The following is a 15,971-nucleotide window of genomic DNA, read 5'->3' as shown; positions in this document are numbered from 1 at the left end:
GAGGAATCTTTTCAGTTCTTGAAGAAGAGTTTTACTTCTGCCCCCATCCTGCTGCATGCTGACCCTTCAGAACTGTTTTATCTGGAGACAGATGCTTCCGATCTGGCACTTGTGGGAATTTTATCACAGAGACACAAAGAGACTGGTCAGCTGCATCCAGTAGCTTATAGATCTTGCAAGCTGTTACAAGCTGAAGTAAATTATACAATCACTGAAAAGGAATTTTAATCATAAAAGATGCATTTAAAGAATGGAGACACTACCTGTTTGGGGCTAAACACACAGTAACAGTGTTTACAGACCACAAGAATTACAATTTCCAAAGTCTGTGAGAACTCTTACTCCTAGACAACTTTGATGGTCACTCTATTTTGCGGATTACAACTTTGTAATCATCCTGGCAACAAAAATGGGAAAGGAGATGCCTTGTTAAGAATAAACACTGAAGGACAGAAGTGCTTATTGAAGATAAAAAAATCATTCCGGAATCAAAGATAGTGGGAACAGTGTTTAGAGAGCCGTTGGACAAAGAAATTAAAAAGGCACTTACCTTTAGAAGAGATGCAGAATTGGGTGGAAGAGAATCCTTCACGAGAAATTTTCGACCAATTACCGTACCATGATGGAGCGTTGTATCTGACCACTCCAGAGTTAAGATTAAAGGCGCTGTATGATTGTCATGGTAATCCTCTGGCAGGTCACAAAGGAATTGAGAAAACTGAAGAATTGACTATGAGACAATTTTGGTGGCCAGGCATAAAGAAGATATCAAACAATATGTGGCCGTCTGTTGAATTTGTGCACAGGGAATATCAACTAGACAAGTTGCGCAAGGGATTTTACAACCATTACCAGTTCCATCTCATCCTTTTCATACCATTATCATGGATCTAATTGTTTACTTACTCTCTAGTCAAGGGTACAACACTATTTTGGTCATGGTAGATGCCTTTTCAAAGATGGCCCATTTTTTTGCATAAACACCTACCAAGTGCTAAAGAGTTGGCTCAGTTATTCAGTGTCCATTTATTCCGACCCCGTAGGGTACTTAAAATCATAATATCTGACAGGGGCTCCCAATTCCTATCCCATTTTTGGAGAGCTTTCATCCTAGCATTAAATATAGAGACTAGATACTCCACTAGTTATCACCCAGAGACAGTTGGGCAATCTGAGAGGGTTAATCAGGAGCTAGAACAGTACTTGAGGTTATTCCTTTTAGATCAAGAAGGGGACCGGCCAGATCACCTGTGGGCAGTCAGGTTTAAATCACAGTAGGCACCTCAATAGCACAGTCAGCACTAAAGAGATTTCTGTTCCTGCAGTTAAGGATTTAGTACAACATTTAAAGACCATTCAGGAGTTAGCCACCGAGAATCTGGTGCAGTCTAAGAAACAATATAAGAAATATGGTAACAGAAAAAGAAGAGTTGAAAAGGAATACCAGGCAGGAGATAGAGTTTGGTTAAGTACAAAACATTTGAAGCTAAAAGGGAACCGGAAGTTCCAACCCTGTTTCATTAGTCCTTACATAGTTGAGAAGAAAATAAATTCTGTGACATATAGGCTTAGGTTGCCTTCCCAACTCAAAATCCATTAAGCATTTTATATATCTTTGCTGAAGAAGACTTGGCCAGGTTACCAAGAAAAATAACCACCCAAACCAATACAAACTGAAGGAGGTGACGAATTTGTGGTGAAAAGAATTCTAGATGCCAAGAAAGTTAGTGGAAAACTATACTATTTAATAGACTGGAAGGCTTACCCCTCTGAGGAAAGATCTTGGGGACCGCAAACTGAAGTCCACGCTCCACAAGTGGTTAAAGCCTTTCAAAGTCAACACCCCTACAAGCCTCAATTGGGAGAGCTGCTTGCGGAGGGGTACTGTCAGGAAATCCTCGGTTTCTCTGGCTCACCCTCTCCAGGTTTTGGGGGTTCTTCAAAGTTGGCAAACCCCACACAATCTGCACACTTCGTTATGGAGAGTTTCCTGGAAGCGGAGGGCTTTCAAAATGGTGGCCGTTGAGAATCAAGGTTGCCGCTATAGTGTTTGTTTTAGTCATGAGAAAACTGTAAAGAGCAGGTAGAGTAGTTATTTCAAGAACATTCATTTTAGTCATAAGAAAAAAGTGTGAAGAGCAGGAAGAGCAGATATTTCAAGAACATTTGTTTTCTGACATATGAAAATTGTGAAGAACAGGTTTTCTCCTACAATACTCGTTTTCAATTGAATCGAGGGCGCTGAAGAACAGGAAAAGAATATGAAAACAGAAGTTATGTAATCTCTTACCAATAAACTCCACAAGTAAAATTTCATTGTAATTTTACCATTAATTGCAAGCACAGAAGAGAAGCTAAAGCCTCTCTACACAGGGGAAGGTCGCACTAAAAGTTACCTTTTATAAAGAAAAGATGAATCCTAGTTAAAAGGAATAGAGAAGGTTGGACCTAGTGAGAGAGAGTATTAATGTTTTGCTTTATCTTACAGCTCGAGTAACATAGCCACTGAGTCCTCAAAAACAACAGGCGAAGTGATAGACAAGCGCAGAGTAGAGGATGAGCCAGTCTCTTCTTTCAACCCCAAACCCTTTCTCCTCTAAGAGTTTTTTAGTCTCCAGCTAATATGATTGGAGACTGAGAACTTTAGAGAGGCATTGAGTTCAAGGCGTCATTCTGTTCCTGTGAAGATTTGCAATAGATACCGCTCGCGACAAGATGTCATGTTACTCCCTCTCATCTGACCTAGACATAATTGTAACAGGAAGTGGTCAGGTAATCCCCTTGGAGGGATACCTGTTGTTGGATTTGGCCCTCTCTTCAGGGTCACTCCCAAACTCTGTGCCTTCAACCCTCATGCTTTCTGAACCCAAATGTGTTGGCTTTCAGGACTCTGTACACTTTACCACTGCTAACCAGTGCTAAAGTGCTCATGCTCACTCCTTAAAACATGGTAGGAATGGCTTAATCCCAGTTGGCCCTTTTAATTTACTCATACACCCCTAGTACAAGTGTAGTGTTACTATATGTACCCAGGGCCGGTAAATCAAATGCTACTAGCGGGCCTGAAACACTTACTGTGCCACCCATTTAAGTAGCCCTTGAGAAATGAGTTTCAGGGCTGCCATTGCAACCTGTGTGCAGTTTTACACAGCTGATTCCACCTGGCAAAATAAACTTTTTGCCAGTCCTAAACCTCCCCTCTTAATACATATAAGCCGCCCTTAGGGTAGAACCTAAACAGCTCATAGGGCAGAGTGCATTTTATTTAAAAAGTTGGGCATGCACCTTTAAGTTTTAAATGCCCTGGTAGTGAAAAACTCCTAAATTCATTTTTCACTACTGAAGGCCTACCTCACCTATAGGATGACATTGGGTTACCTTATTATATGCAATAAGTGATAACTTTTGTTTGGAAACAGGTACAAATGTCATGTTTGGTCTCTAAAGAATTGTAACTTCAATGGTAAAGTCAGATTTTAAGTCACAATTCAGAAAATGCTACTTTTAGAAAGTTATCATTTTTGGTGCCTGCAGCCTGTGACCTGGGTCACATGACTATATGTGGTTAGCAATTGCCTTAGTGTATTACCCTCAGACAGTGACACAGAGGGGCACTAAGTGTTGACATTCCATTTCAAAGGCTCTGCCTCAGCACACTCAAAACGGGCTTCACCTCAGAGTTCCTGGGCCCAGGGCAGGGAGGAGGGAAATTCCAGGACCATCTGTGGGAGGAAAACTTCAGAAATGTCTCCCAAAAAGCTGGCATCAGTTATAAAAAAATAGGATCCTTAGATTGATTTTCTGGTGCACTCCTGGACCTGTGAATACTACAGAAGGACTGTGCTTCTGCCAGAGGACTGCCCTGGTGCTTGAGGCCAACACAGCTCTCTGAGAAGGAAGACTGGACTTGCTCCCTTCATTCCAAACAGGGTGACTCCAAGGGTCAGGTGGCTAACATCCTTTTCTGATTTACAGAGACACAAGCACCAGATGCCTCCCTGCAACTGCCCAGTTGACCTGCTGCACTTGCCTGCCTGGTCTTGCAACTGGGCCTTACTGAGCACTGCTGGCCTCTGCTGGAATGAGTTCCTGATCCCAAGAGGTGCCTCTCCTGGCTTTGGACCCTTCGCTGTTATTAGAGAAAACTTCTCTTGACCTAACTGAAGGTTCCATCAAATCCAGCATGAAGCATACAAATCCTCACTGCACAGCTGCAAGCTTCATCGGAACTGTCGCTGAGTGATGGAAAGCACTGCAAAGCCTCGCCCGAATAGCTGAAAGCTTTAATGAAACCGACATGGAACAATGCAAAACCTTGCTGCACAGCTTCATCGGAACCGACTCCGGATGCCACGAACACTTGCAAAGCAATGCTGCGCAGACCACGCAATAAAGACATCAGGTACAATTCTCACTGGGCCAAACTTGGTCCTGTGCCTGCCCTGCGCTCCATCGTGGTCAGCTTGAACTTGTGACTGTCACAGTTCAGTGCGACCAGATGCCCTCTGTTGGCACCTTGCACCTTTTGGCGTTACTTTTATCTAAACCTTTAAAATTCAATATCTCCAATTCTACTGATTGGATGTTTGTAGTTTCGGTCTCAAAATGTTTATCAGAAAATATTCTATGTGTCCAAACTGGTTAGGTTACCATGTATTTTCTGCTCTGCATAGTCCACACTATGCAACAAGGTGCTCAAGTTCCTCTGCTCCTCAGCCCAGTCCCAGGGGGCAGTCCATTATCTTGAAAAAGTGAGATTTGCCAGAAGGGATCGCCTTTACCTTGAAGGAGCACCAGGGTACAGTAGTTTGCAGTCCATATGTATTGCCTTGAGTTTTTGCTTCACCACCTCAAAGGGCTTCTTCTGAACATACTATGTATAAACAGGGAAGAGCATCACATTTTGTCAACTCATAGATTATTTCCTTTTTATGTTGGGTGCCCAGAGGAAGCCATGTTAGTCCATATAGTCAGTAAGCTTGCTATTAAGGGTGGTGGTAGTGCCCCTGGAGGAGAGGCTGTTATGTCAGAAGAACCCGATGCCCCTTAGCAGTAATGATGCATGAAGACAGCTCTTATTCATTCATAACCCAAGATAATAGCTACGAGTGCAGAAAAGGTCCGATTGAAGATCCTCATCCCCTTCAGGGATACCCATCACCTTTAGAATATTTAATACCTCATGCATCCTCCACTTTCTCTTCAAGTTGTTTTGTCATTTGCTCGAGGCAGGTCATTGTGGGTTTGGGGGTATGCAGTGTGTCCTCTATCTCTGAAATCTGGACTACTACAGTGGTGACACAGTCCACCATATTTCTGAGGTCCTTGAGAAGTGAGTAGACATCCATAGTCATGTCTCCTATTCGGTTCACCAAGAGAGATCTGTTGCCTCGGTGACTTGAAGGATAACATTGGTAGGCGTGGCAGTTGATGTTGGTGCTTCTGAGTGTGATATTGAGCTCAGGGCCTACTAGGCTGACCCAGGACTATCATTGTGATGCCCATTTTGGTCTGGTACTGTGGTTTGCTGCTGTTGTCTTTTGCCATGCCAGTTATGGAGATGGGGTGGTGGGGAACCGGTGGTGCACCGATCACTGCACTCCCCACTAACTCCTTCAACTGAATGCCCTCTTGAGTGTGCCTCCTGTCTGCCTCTTGCTCCCAGCTGCCCTTGCAGCATATGTCAGGTCGCCATGTTTAGTACGTTGTCCCCAGCCGAGGGAGGCATTTCTTCTTATGGCGCTTCAGGGCCAGCTCAGGCTCTGCATTGTGCACGTACCCCACCTCTCGCTGATGGCTGCTTGTCGCCAGGTGGACAGAGGGAGAGTTCAAGTGGAGTTGTCACAGGCATGCCTTCTGAGCCATCCTTCTTGATGCCTTTTAGTTTGAAAATATGGCCTGTTGCCTCCCATTTCCGCCTTGGAGTTCAGAATGGTTACTGGATGAAGAGCGGAAATGGTGGCAGACTGAAGAAAACCGTAACATTTAGAGGAAAAAAGGAATAGCAAAATACCTCCAAGAATGCAGACAGATGATGAGAAGTCAGCTAGACTCTATGTAGCAGAAGCAGGAAGAACATTAGAGGCCTTCTGGAAAGAGTAACAAATCGAGAGTGCAGGTGTGACACACCAAGCAGACCTACAACCTCTTGTTTATGTCCCGGGAGCCTGGAGCAGGAAACACGAAGTAATATTTCACCGTAATGGATTTGAAAGGTCACCATAGAAAGAGAAGTTAAAGTATCTTTCCGAGGAAATATGTGTACTGGAATATAACTAGACTAAAAAGAAAGGATATGAATTCTCAGCAGACAGGTTCTGAACTGAACTCAGCCATTATCTAGCCAATAAGGAGAAAATGTCCCCATGAACCTGGCTCAGTGTTCTGTGTGGAAACTCCCCGCATCCGACTGGCCGCTAGAAGCAATGCCACGAAGTTTCGTAGTGAAACAGCCCAGCTGACCACGGCCTGGACTTGAAACACACTGCAGTTTGCGATGTCCCAGTGCCACCCAAACGGGAACTACACCCGAACGTAGCCTGAGCTACACTACAGAACACCTGCTGCAGAGTTCCTTGTGTGTCCAGCTTTCAGGCAGCAATAAAAAATGTCAGGAGAACTCTTGTGATTAATGTTCATGCTAAAGAGAGCGATCGAGTTTTTTCCCAGTGGCAGTTTTGACTCGCCCTAAAGTGGCGCAGAGGGTTAATATGCCTGCTGTAAAACATCCGTAATTTATGTAGATAGCTGCGTGGATTAGTACAGTCAGCCTTTACGAGCGCTTTAAAAAATGAAATGCATGTGAGAGAGGGGATATGGGGAGATGAGGGGCACTTTTGACAGGTGATAGGGAGGGAGTCCAAGGAGAAGGCAGGGGTGCCAAATAAGATTGTGCACGGGGCGCCACCAGTGCAAAAGCCAGCTATGCTCCTAACTGTACGCCTCAGCGGACGTGCACTCAGGCTTCCTCTGCAAGCGAGCCACACACAGCGCACATCACGAAGGATTCAGTGGTATCCATACAGTGCTTCATTGGAGCCTTTGCCCATGTGGGGATTAAACTGCGGTGCTAAATGCATTTTTGTAGACCTGTTTTTGTCTTTAGAGATGCTAACAGAGGAAGTGTGAACTGTAAATTCCTGCAGTGACGAGGAGCCCTGAAGCAGCAGGTCAACAGCTCCCCAGCTGTCACAGCATCCCAGAGCCTAGTCTGCCACACCCCTCTGCTTGGAAAGCAGGAAGGTGGTCCCCAGGTATTGGTACGCTTTGTAGTCGGGGCACTCATTCACCATTCAGGTGCCAGCCATCAGTAACACCACAGAGGCCGAAAGTAGATGACTTAGGGACTGATTTAGGGTTTGGTGACGGGTTACTCTGCCACAAACGTGACGGAAATCCCGTCCGCTGTATTACAATCATCATAGGATGTAATGGAATCGTAATACGGCAGACAGGATATCCGTCACATTTGTGCTAGGGTAACCCCATCCTCCAAACTTTAAATCAGGCCCTAAATGAGAGCAATTCTGTACCTTTGTGGTTTGAAAACTCATCAGCTGACAGACCAGTTTATTTTCACCACTGAAACTGCTCTTGATTTTACCAGGGCCATGAATATAAACTGTGCACTAGGTGCGGTGATGCCAGAGCCACGACTGTGAGGTACCTTTTGGTGGCTCGCATTGATATCAAAAGTTACAATAAAGGGCTTTACCCATAAACCTTTGCCCCACAGGCCTTACAAAGCATTGACCTTTACAACTAATTGAATTACCAGCGCATGTCTTTACCACACTGCCAGGCACAGGCTTCTGAGCAGAACTTTGGGGACCAACACTTATTCTTTTAGAAAGTGGGCGCTGTCCCTCTGCCTTCCTCTGAACCCTAAACACCCATTACCTTATTTTACCGCTGCCTTTCTCTGAACCCTAAAAGACCCTTACCTGACAGGTGTTGGCCACAATCGTATCATAATGAGATAATATTTTTCATTAAAAAACATAGAAATTCACAGAAAAAACAAGGTTAAAGTGGAGGTACACATGAGAAAGGTAGAAAGAGTTTGTTACGTTAAAAAAATTAGAAATTCACTGAAAAAGCACTACTGTTTAAAACAATACTTTAATTATCCAGGTATACGTAACTGACATAAGTATAACTTGCAAACCTGTGATGCACTGTGTTTTACCTCACGTATTATGTCACTTATGACTTCTGAAAGGTATTTCTATGCAAGTTGTACTTCTGTCAGGTACTCAAAACTGGCTATGTTTCAATAGTAGTTAGTCAGGTTAATAGTAAATAGTCAGTGTAGGAAGTTGGCTCTGTATGTACTATTTCAAAGTAAGAAATAGCATGCACAGAGTCCAAGGGTTCCCGTTAGAGGTAAGATAGAGGCAAAAAGAGATAATTCTAATGCTCTATTTTGTGGTAGTGTGGTCGAGCAGTAGGCTTATCAGAGGGTAGTGTTAAGCATTTGTTGTACACACACAGGCAATAAATGAGGAACACACACTCAGAGACAATTCCAGGCCAATAGGTTTTTGTATAGAAAAATATATTTTCTTAGTTTATTTTAAGAACCACAGGGTCAAGATTTACAAGTAATACTTCAAATGAAAGGTATTTCACTTAGGAACTTTGAATTAGCAAAATAGCCTATACAGTTTTCACACAAATGACATATAGCTATTTTAAAACTAGACACACTGCAATTTTCAACAGTTCCTGGGGGAGGTAAGTGTTTGTTAGTTTTTGCAGGTAAGTAAACTACCTACGGGGTTCAAGTTTGGGTTCAAGGTAGCCCACCGTTGGGGGTTCAGAGCAACCCCATAGTTACCACACCAGCAGCTCAGGGCCGGTCAGGTGCAGAGGTCAAAGTGGTGCCCAAAACACATAGCCTTCAATGGAGAAGGGGGTGCCCCGGTTCCAGTCTGCCAGCAGGTAAGTACCCGCGTCTTCGGAGGGCAGACCAGGGGGGTTTTGTAGGGCACCGGGGGGGACACAAGTCCACACAAAAAGTACACCCTCAGCAGCACAGGGGCGGCCGGGTGCAGTGTGCAAACAGGTGTCGGGTTCGCAATAGGTTTCAATGGGAGACCAAGGGGTCTCTTCAGCGATGCAGGCAGGCAAGGGGGGGCTCCTCGGGGTAGCCACCACCTGGGCAAGGGAGAGGGCCACCTGGGGGTCGCTCCTGCACTGGCGGTCAGATCCTTCAGGTCCTGGGGGCTGCGGGTGCAGTGTCTTTACCAGGCGTCGGGTCTTTGAAGAAGGCAGTCACGGTCAGGGGGAGCCTCGGGATTCCCTCTGCAGGCGTCGCTGTGGGGGTTCAGGGGGGTCAACTCTGGCTACTCACGGTCTCGTAGTTGCCAGGGAGTCCTCCCTGTGGTGTTTGTTCCCCACAAGTCGAGCCGGGGGCGTCGGGTGCAGAGTGCAAAGTCTCACACTTCCGGTGGGAAACGTGTGTTGGTTCAAAGTTGCTTCTTTGTTGCAAAGTTGCAGTCTTTGGTGAACAGAGCCGCTGTCCTCGGGAGTTCTTGGTCCTTCTAGATGCAGGGTAGTCCTCTGAGGCTTCAAAGGTTGCTGGACCCTGGGAACGCGTCGCTGGAGCAGTGTCTTTAGTAGTGGGGAGACAGGCCGGTAGAGCTGGGGGCAAAGCAGTTGGTGTCTCCGTCTTCTCTGCAGGTTTTCAGTTCAGCAGTCCTCTTCTTCTTAGGTTGCAGGAATCTGAGTTCCTTGGTTCTGGGGAGCCCCTAAATACTGAATTTAGGGGTGTGTTTAGGTCTGGGGGGTTAGTAGCCAATGGCTACTAGCCCTGAGGGTGGCTACACCCTCTTTGTGCCTCCTCCCTGAGGGGAGGGGGGCACATGCCTAATCCTATTGGGGGAATCCTCCATCTGCAAGATGGAGGATTTCTAAAAGTTAGAGTCACCTCAGCTCAGGACACCTTAGGGGCTGTCCTGACTGGCCAGTGACTCCTCCTTGTTTTTCTCATTATCTCCTCCGGCCTTGCAGCCAAAAGTGGGTCCGTGGCCGGAGGGGGCGTGCAACTCCACTAGCTGGAGTGCCCTGGGGTGCTGTAACAAAGGGGGTGAGCCTTTGAGGCTCACCGCCAGGTGTTACAGTTCCTGCAGGGGGAGGTGAGAAGCACCTCCACCCAGTACAGGCTTTGTTACTAGCCACAGAGTGACAAAGGCACTCTCCCCATGTGGCCAGCAACATGTCTGGTGTGTGGCAGGCTGCTAAAACTAGTCAGCCTACACGGATAGTCGGTTAAGGTTTCAAGGGGCACCTCTAAGGTGCCCTCTGGAGTGTATGTTACAATAAAATGTACACTGGCATCAGTGTGCATTTATTGTGTTGAGAAGTTTGATACCAAACTTCACAGTTTTCATTGTAGCCATTATGGTGCTGTGGAGTTCGTGCATGACAGACTCCCAGACCATATACTCTTATGGCTACCCTGCACTTACAATGTCTAAGGTTTTGCTTAGACACTGTAGGGGCATAGTGCTCATGCACTTATGCCCTCACCTATGGTATAGTGCACCCTGCTTTAGGGCTGTAAGGCCTGCTAGAGGGGTGACTTATCTATACCTGTAGGCAGTGTGAGGTTGGCATTGCACCCTGAGGGGAGTGCCATGTCGACTTAGTCGTTTTATCCCCACTAGCACACACAAGCTGGCAAGCAGTGTATCTGTGCTGAGTGAGGGGTCCCCAGGGTGGCATAAGACATGCTGCTGCCCTTAGAGACCTTCCCTGGCATCAGGGCCCTTGGTGCCAGAGGTACCAGTTACGGGGGACTTACCTGGGTGCCAGGGTGTGCCAATTGTGGAAACAAAGGTACAGGTTAGGGAAAGAACACTGGTGCTGGGACCTGATTAGCAGGCCTCAGCACACTTTCAAATCATAACTTGGCATCAGCAAAGGCAAAAAGTCAGGGGGTAACCATGCCAAGGAGGCATTTCCTTACACAACCCCCCCCCCCAAACGAAAGAGGATGAGACTAACCTTTCCCAAGAGAGTCTTCATTTTCTAAGTGGAAGAACCTGGAAAGGCCATCTTCATTGGCATGGGCAGTCCTAGGTCTGTGTTCCACTATAAAGTCCATTCCATGTAGGGAGATGGACCACCTCAACAGTTTTGGATTTTCACCTTTCATTTGCATTAGCCATCTGAGAGGTCTGTGGTTAGTTTGAACTACAAAGTGAGTACCAAAGAGGTATGGTCTCAGCTTCTTCAGGGACCAAACCACAGCAAAGGCTTCCCTCTCAATGGCACTCCAACGTTGCTCCCTGGGGAGTAACCTCCTGCTAATGAAAGCAACAGGCTGGTCAAGGCCATCATCATTTGTTTGGGACAAAACTGCCCCTATCCCATGTTCAGAGGCATCAGTCTGCACAATGAACTGCTTGGAGTAATCTGGAGCTTTGAGAACTGGTGATGTGCACATTGCTTGCTTCAGGGTGTCAAAGGCCTGTTGGCATTCTACAGTCCAGTTTACCTTTTTGGGCATTTTCTTGGAGGTAAGTTCTGTGAGGGGTGTCACTATAGATCCATATCCCTTCACAAACCTCCTGTAGTACCCAGTCAAGCCAAGGAATGCCCTGACCTGAGTATGGGTTTTTGGAGCTGCCCAGTCCAGAATAGTCTGGATCATGGGCTGGAGTGGCTGAACTTGGCCTCCATCTACAAGGTGTCCCAAGTAAACCACAGTTCCCTGCCCTATCTGGCATTTAGATGCCTTGATAGAGAGGCCTGCAGATTGCAGGGCCTTCAAAACCTTCTTCAGGTGGACCAGGTGATCCTGCCAGCTGGAGCTAAAGACAGCAATATCGTCAAGATAATTTGCACTAAAGGACTCCAAGCTAGCAAGGACTTAATTCACCAACCTTTGGAAGGTGGCAGGGGCATTCTTTAAACCAAAGGGCATAACAGTAAACTGATAATGCCCATCAGGTGTGGAGAATGCTGTCTTTTCTTTTGCGCCTGGTGCCATTTTGATTTGCCAGTACCCTGCTGTCAAGTCACAGGTACTTAAGTATTTGGCAGCACCTAGTTTGTCAATTAATTCATCTGCCCTTGGAATGGGATGGGCATCTGTCTTGGTGACATAATTAAGTCCTCTGTAGTCCACACAAAACCTCATCTCTCTCTTTACATTTTTGGTGTGAGGTTTGGGGACTAAGACCACTGGGCTAGCCCAGGGACTGTCAGAGTGCTCAATGACTCCCAATTCCAGCATCTTGTGGACTTCCACTTTGATGCTTTCCTTAACTTGGTCAGACTGTCTGGAAATTTTGTTTTGGACAGGCATGCTGTATCCTGTGTCCACATCATGGGTACAGAGGTGTGTCTGACCAGGGGTTAGGGGAAAGAGCTCAGCAAACTGTTGCAGGACCTTCCTGCAGTCAGATTGCTGTTGGCCAGAGAGGGTGTCTGAATAGATCACTCTGTCTACTGAACCATCTTTAGGGTCTGTGGAGAGGAGATCAGGGAGAGGTTCACTCTCAGCTTCCTGGTCCTCATCTGTTACCATCAACAGATTCACATCTGCCCTGTCATGGAAGAGTTTGAGGCAGTTCACATGGATCACCCTTTTGGGGGTCCTGCTAGTGCCTAGGTCTACCAGGTAGGTGACCTGACTCTTCTTCTCTAGCACTGGGTAAGGGCCACTCCATCTGTCCTGAAGTGCCCTGGGAGCCACAGGCTCCAGAACCCAGACTTTCTGCCCTGGCTGAAACTCAACCATAGCAGCCTTTTGGTCATACCAAAACTTCTGGAGTTGTTGGCTGGCCTCAAGGTTTTTACTTGCCTTTTCCATATACTCTGCCATCCTTGAACGTAGGCCTAGTACATAGTCCACTATATCTTGTTTAGGCTCATGAAGGGGTCTCTCCCAGCCTTCTTTTACAAGAGCTAGTGGTCCCCTTACAGGATGGCCAAACAGAAGTTCAAAGGGGGAAAACCCTACTCCCTTCTGAGGCACCTCTCTGTAGGCAAAAAGCAGACATGGCAAGAGGACATCCCATCTCCTTTTGAGTTTTTCAGGGAGCCCCATGATCATGCCTTTCAATGTCTTGTTAAATCTTTCAACAAGACCATTGGTTTGTGGAAGGTATGGTGTGGTGAATTTGTAAGTCACCCCACACTCATTCCACATATGCTTCAGGTATGCAGACATAAAGTTGGTACCTCTGTCAGACACCACCTCCTTAGGAAATCCCACTCTGGTAAAAATACCAATGAGTGCTTTGGCTACTGCAGGGGCAGTAGTCGACCTAAGGGGAATTGCTTCAGGGTATCTAGTGGCATGATCCACTACTACTAGTATGTATTGGTTCCTTGAGGCTGTGGGAGATTCAAGTGGACCCACTATGTCCACACCCACTCTTTCAAAGGGGACCCCCACCACTGGAAGTGGAATGAGGGGGGCCTTTGGGTGTCCACGTGTCTTACCACTGGCTTGATAGGTGGCACAGGAGACACAAAACTCCTTGACCTTCTGGGACATGTTGGGCCAATAGAAGTGGTTGACTAATCTCTCCCACATCTTGATCTGTCCCAAATGCCCAGCAAGAGGAATGTTATGAGCTAAGGTCAGAATGAACTTCCTAAACTCCTGAGGCACTACCACTCTCCTAATGGCACCAGGTTTGGGATCTCTTGCCTCAGTGTAAAGGAGTCCATCTTCCCAGTAGACTCTATGTGTTCCTGTTATTTTTCCATTGGACTCCTCAGCAGCTTGCTGCCTAAGGCCTTCAAGAGAGGGACAGGTTTCTTGCCCCTTACACGACTGTTCCCTTGAGGGTCCCCCTGGGCCTAGGAGCTCAACCTGATAAGGGCCTAACTCCATGGGCTCAGTTCCCTCAGAGGGCAGAACTTCTTCCTGGGAAGAGAGGTTCTCTTTTTCTTGTTGTGTGGAAGCTGGTTCCCCAGTCTTCTTTCCTTTTCTCTTGGAGGGTTTGGCCCTTTTTCCAGGCTCCAACACCTCTTTTTCACCCTGAGCCTTGCACTGTGCCCTTGTCTTGACACACACCAGTTCAGGGATACCCAGCATGGCTGCATGGGTTTTGAGTTCTACCTCAGCCCATGCTGAGGACTCCAGGTCATTTCCAAGCAAACAGTCTACAGGGATATTTGAGGAGACCACCACCTGTTTCAGGCCATTGACCCCTCCCCACTCTAAAGTTACCATAGCCATGCGATGTACTTTAGTCTGATTGTCAGCGTTGGTGACTGGATAAGTTTGTCCAGCCAGGTATTGACCAGGGGAAACCAGTTTCTCTGTCACCATGGTGACAGTGGCACCTGTATCCCTCAGGCCTTCTACACTTGTCCCATTAATTAAGAGTTGCTGCCTGTATTTTTGCATATTAGGGGGCCAGGCAGCCAGTGTGGCTAAATCCACCCCACCCTCAGAGACTAATGTAGCTTCAGTGTGAACCCTGATTTGCTCTGGGCACACTGTTGATCCCACTTGGAGACTGGTCATTCCAGTGTTAGCTGGAGTGGAGTTAGAAGTGGAACCTTTCTTGGGACAGGCCTTGTCTCCAGTTTGGTGTCCTGGCTGATTACAGCTACTACACCAGGCCTTTTTGGGATCAAAGTTTTTACCCTTGTACCCAAAATTGGATTGTGAAGAGGCTCTGGGCCCACCGTCCTGAGCAGGTTTTTGGGCCCTGTAGAAGACTCTTTACTATTTTTCCCTTTGGATGTCTCAACACTCTTACCCTGTGGAGTTTTTGTGACCCCTTTCTTTTGGTCACCCCCTGTGGAAGTCTTGGTCACCCTAGTCTTGACCCAATGGTCCGCCTTCTTTCCCAATTCTTGGGGAGAAATTGGTCCTAGGTCTACCAGATGCTGATGCAGTTTATCATTGAAACAATTACTTAACAGGTGTTCTTTCACAAATAAATTGTACAGCCCATCATAATCATTTACACCACTGCCTTGAATCCAACCATCCAGTGTTTTTACTGAGTAGTCAACAAAATCAACCCAGGTCTGGCTCGAGGATTTTTGAGCCCCCCTGAACCTAATTCTATACTCTTCAGTGGAGAATCCAAAACCCTCAATCAGGGTAGCCTTCATGAGGTCATAGGATTCTGCATCTTTTCCAGAGAGTGTGAGGAGTCTATCCCTACACTTTCCAGTGAACATTTCCCAAAGGAGAGCACCCCAGTGAGATCTGTTTACTTTTCTGGTTGCACAAGCCCTCTCAAAAGCTGTGAACCATTTGGTGATGTCATCACCATCTTCATATTTAGTTACAAACCCTTTTGGGATTTTCAACATGTCAGGAGAATCTCTGACCCTATTTATGTTGCTGCCACCATTGATGGGACCTAAGCCCATCTCTTGTCTTTCCCTTTCTATGGCTAGGAGCTGTCTCTCTAAAGCCAATATTTTGACCATCCTGGCTAACAGTAGGTCATCTTCACTGAGGTTGTCCTCAGTGATTCCAGAGTTGCTGGACTCTCCTGTGAGAGAACCAGTATCTCTGACTATCACATTTGGGACCAGGGCTTGAGGAGCCCTGGTCTCCCTAACTAGGACTGGAGGTGGGACTTCCTCCACATCACTAGTTTCCTCCTCTGTGAGGTCATCCTCAGAGGGGTTGTTCTTGGCAAACTCTGCCTAAAGCTCCTGGAGCTGTAATTTGGTAGGGTTTGAACCAGTTCTAATCTTTTTTATTTTGCGGAGAGACCTTAACTCTTTCATCCTAAGATTCAGGTAAGGGGTGATGTCGAGTTCCATCACATTCTCATCTGCATTAGACATTATGTGGGTCATTACGACCTCTGCGGTCTTTTTGCAAGACCGCCGCGGGACCGCCGTGCGGAAGACCGCCTGTGCAGGCGGTTTGCCGCTCGGCGTATTATGACTGTTGGCTGCTCTCCGTCGTCATTCCGACGGAGAGTCGCCAACAGCCATACTTGCGGGTGGCGGGGAAGTGGAGGTTGCTTTAC

General features: G+C 46.7%; 1 protein-coding gene across 1 annotated transcript in view; it reads left to right on the top strand.

Annotated features, from left to right (window-relative positions):
- Positions 1-15,971, top strand: part of LOC138285751 (aldehyde oxidase-like) — a 588,222-nt gene that overhangs the window by 393,528 nt on the left and 178,723 nt on the right. The window lies entirely within an intron of this gene.

Source organism: Pleurodeles waltl, chromosome 3_1 (genome assembly GCF_031143425.1).
Source record: "Pleurodeles waltl isolate 20211129_DDA chromosome 3_1, aPleWal1.hap1.20221129, whole genome shotgun sequence".
Lineage (NCBI taxonomy): Eukaryota > Metazoa > Chordata > Amphibia > Caudata > Salamandridae > Pleurodeles > Pleurodeles waltl.
The sequence above is the reverse complement of the archived record's forward strand: the minus strand, read 5'-3'. Positions and strand labels throughout refer to the sequence as shown.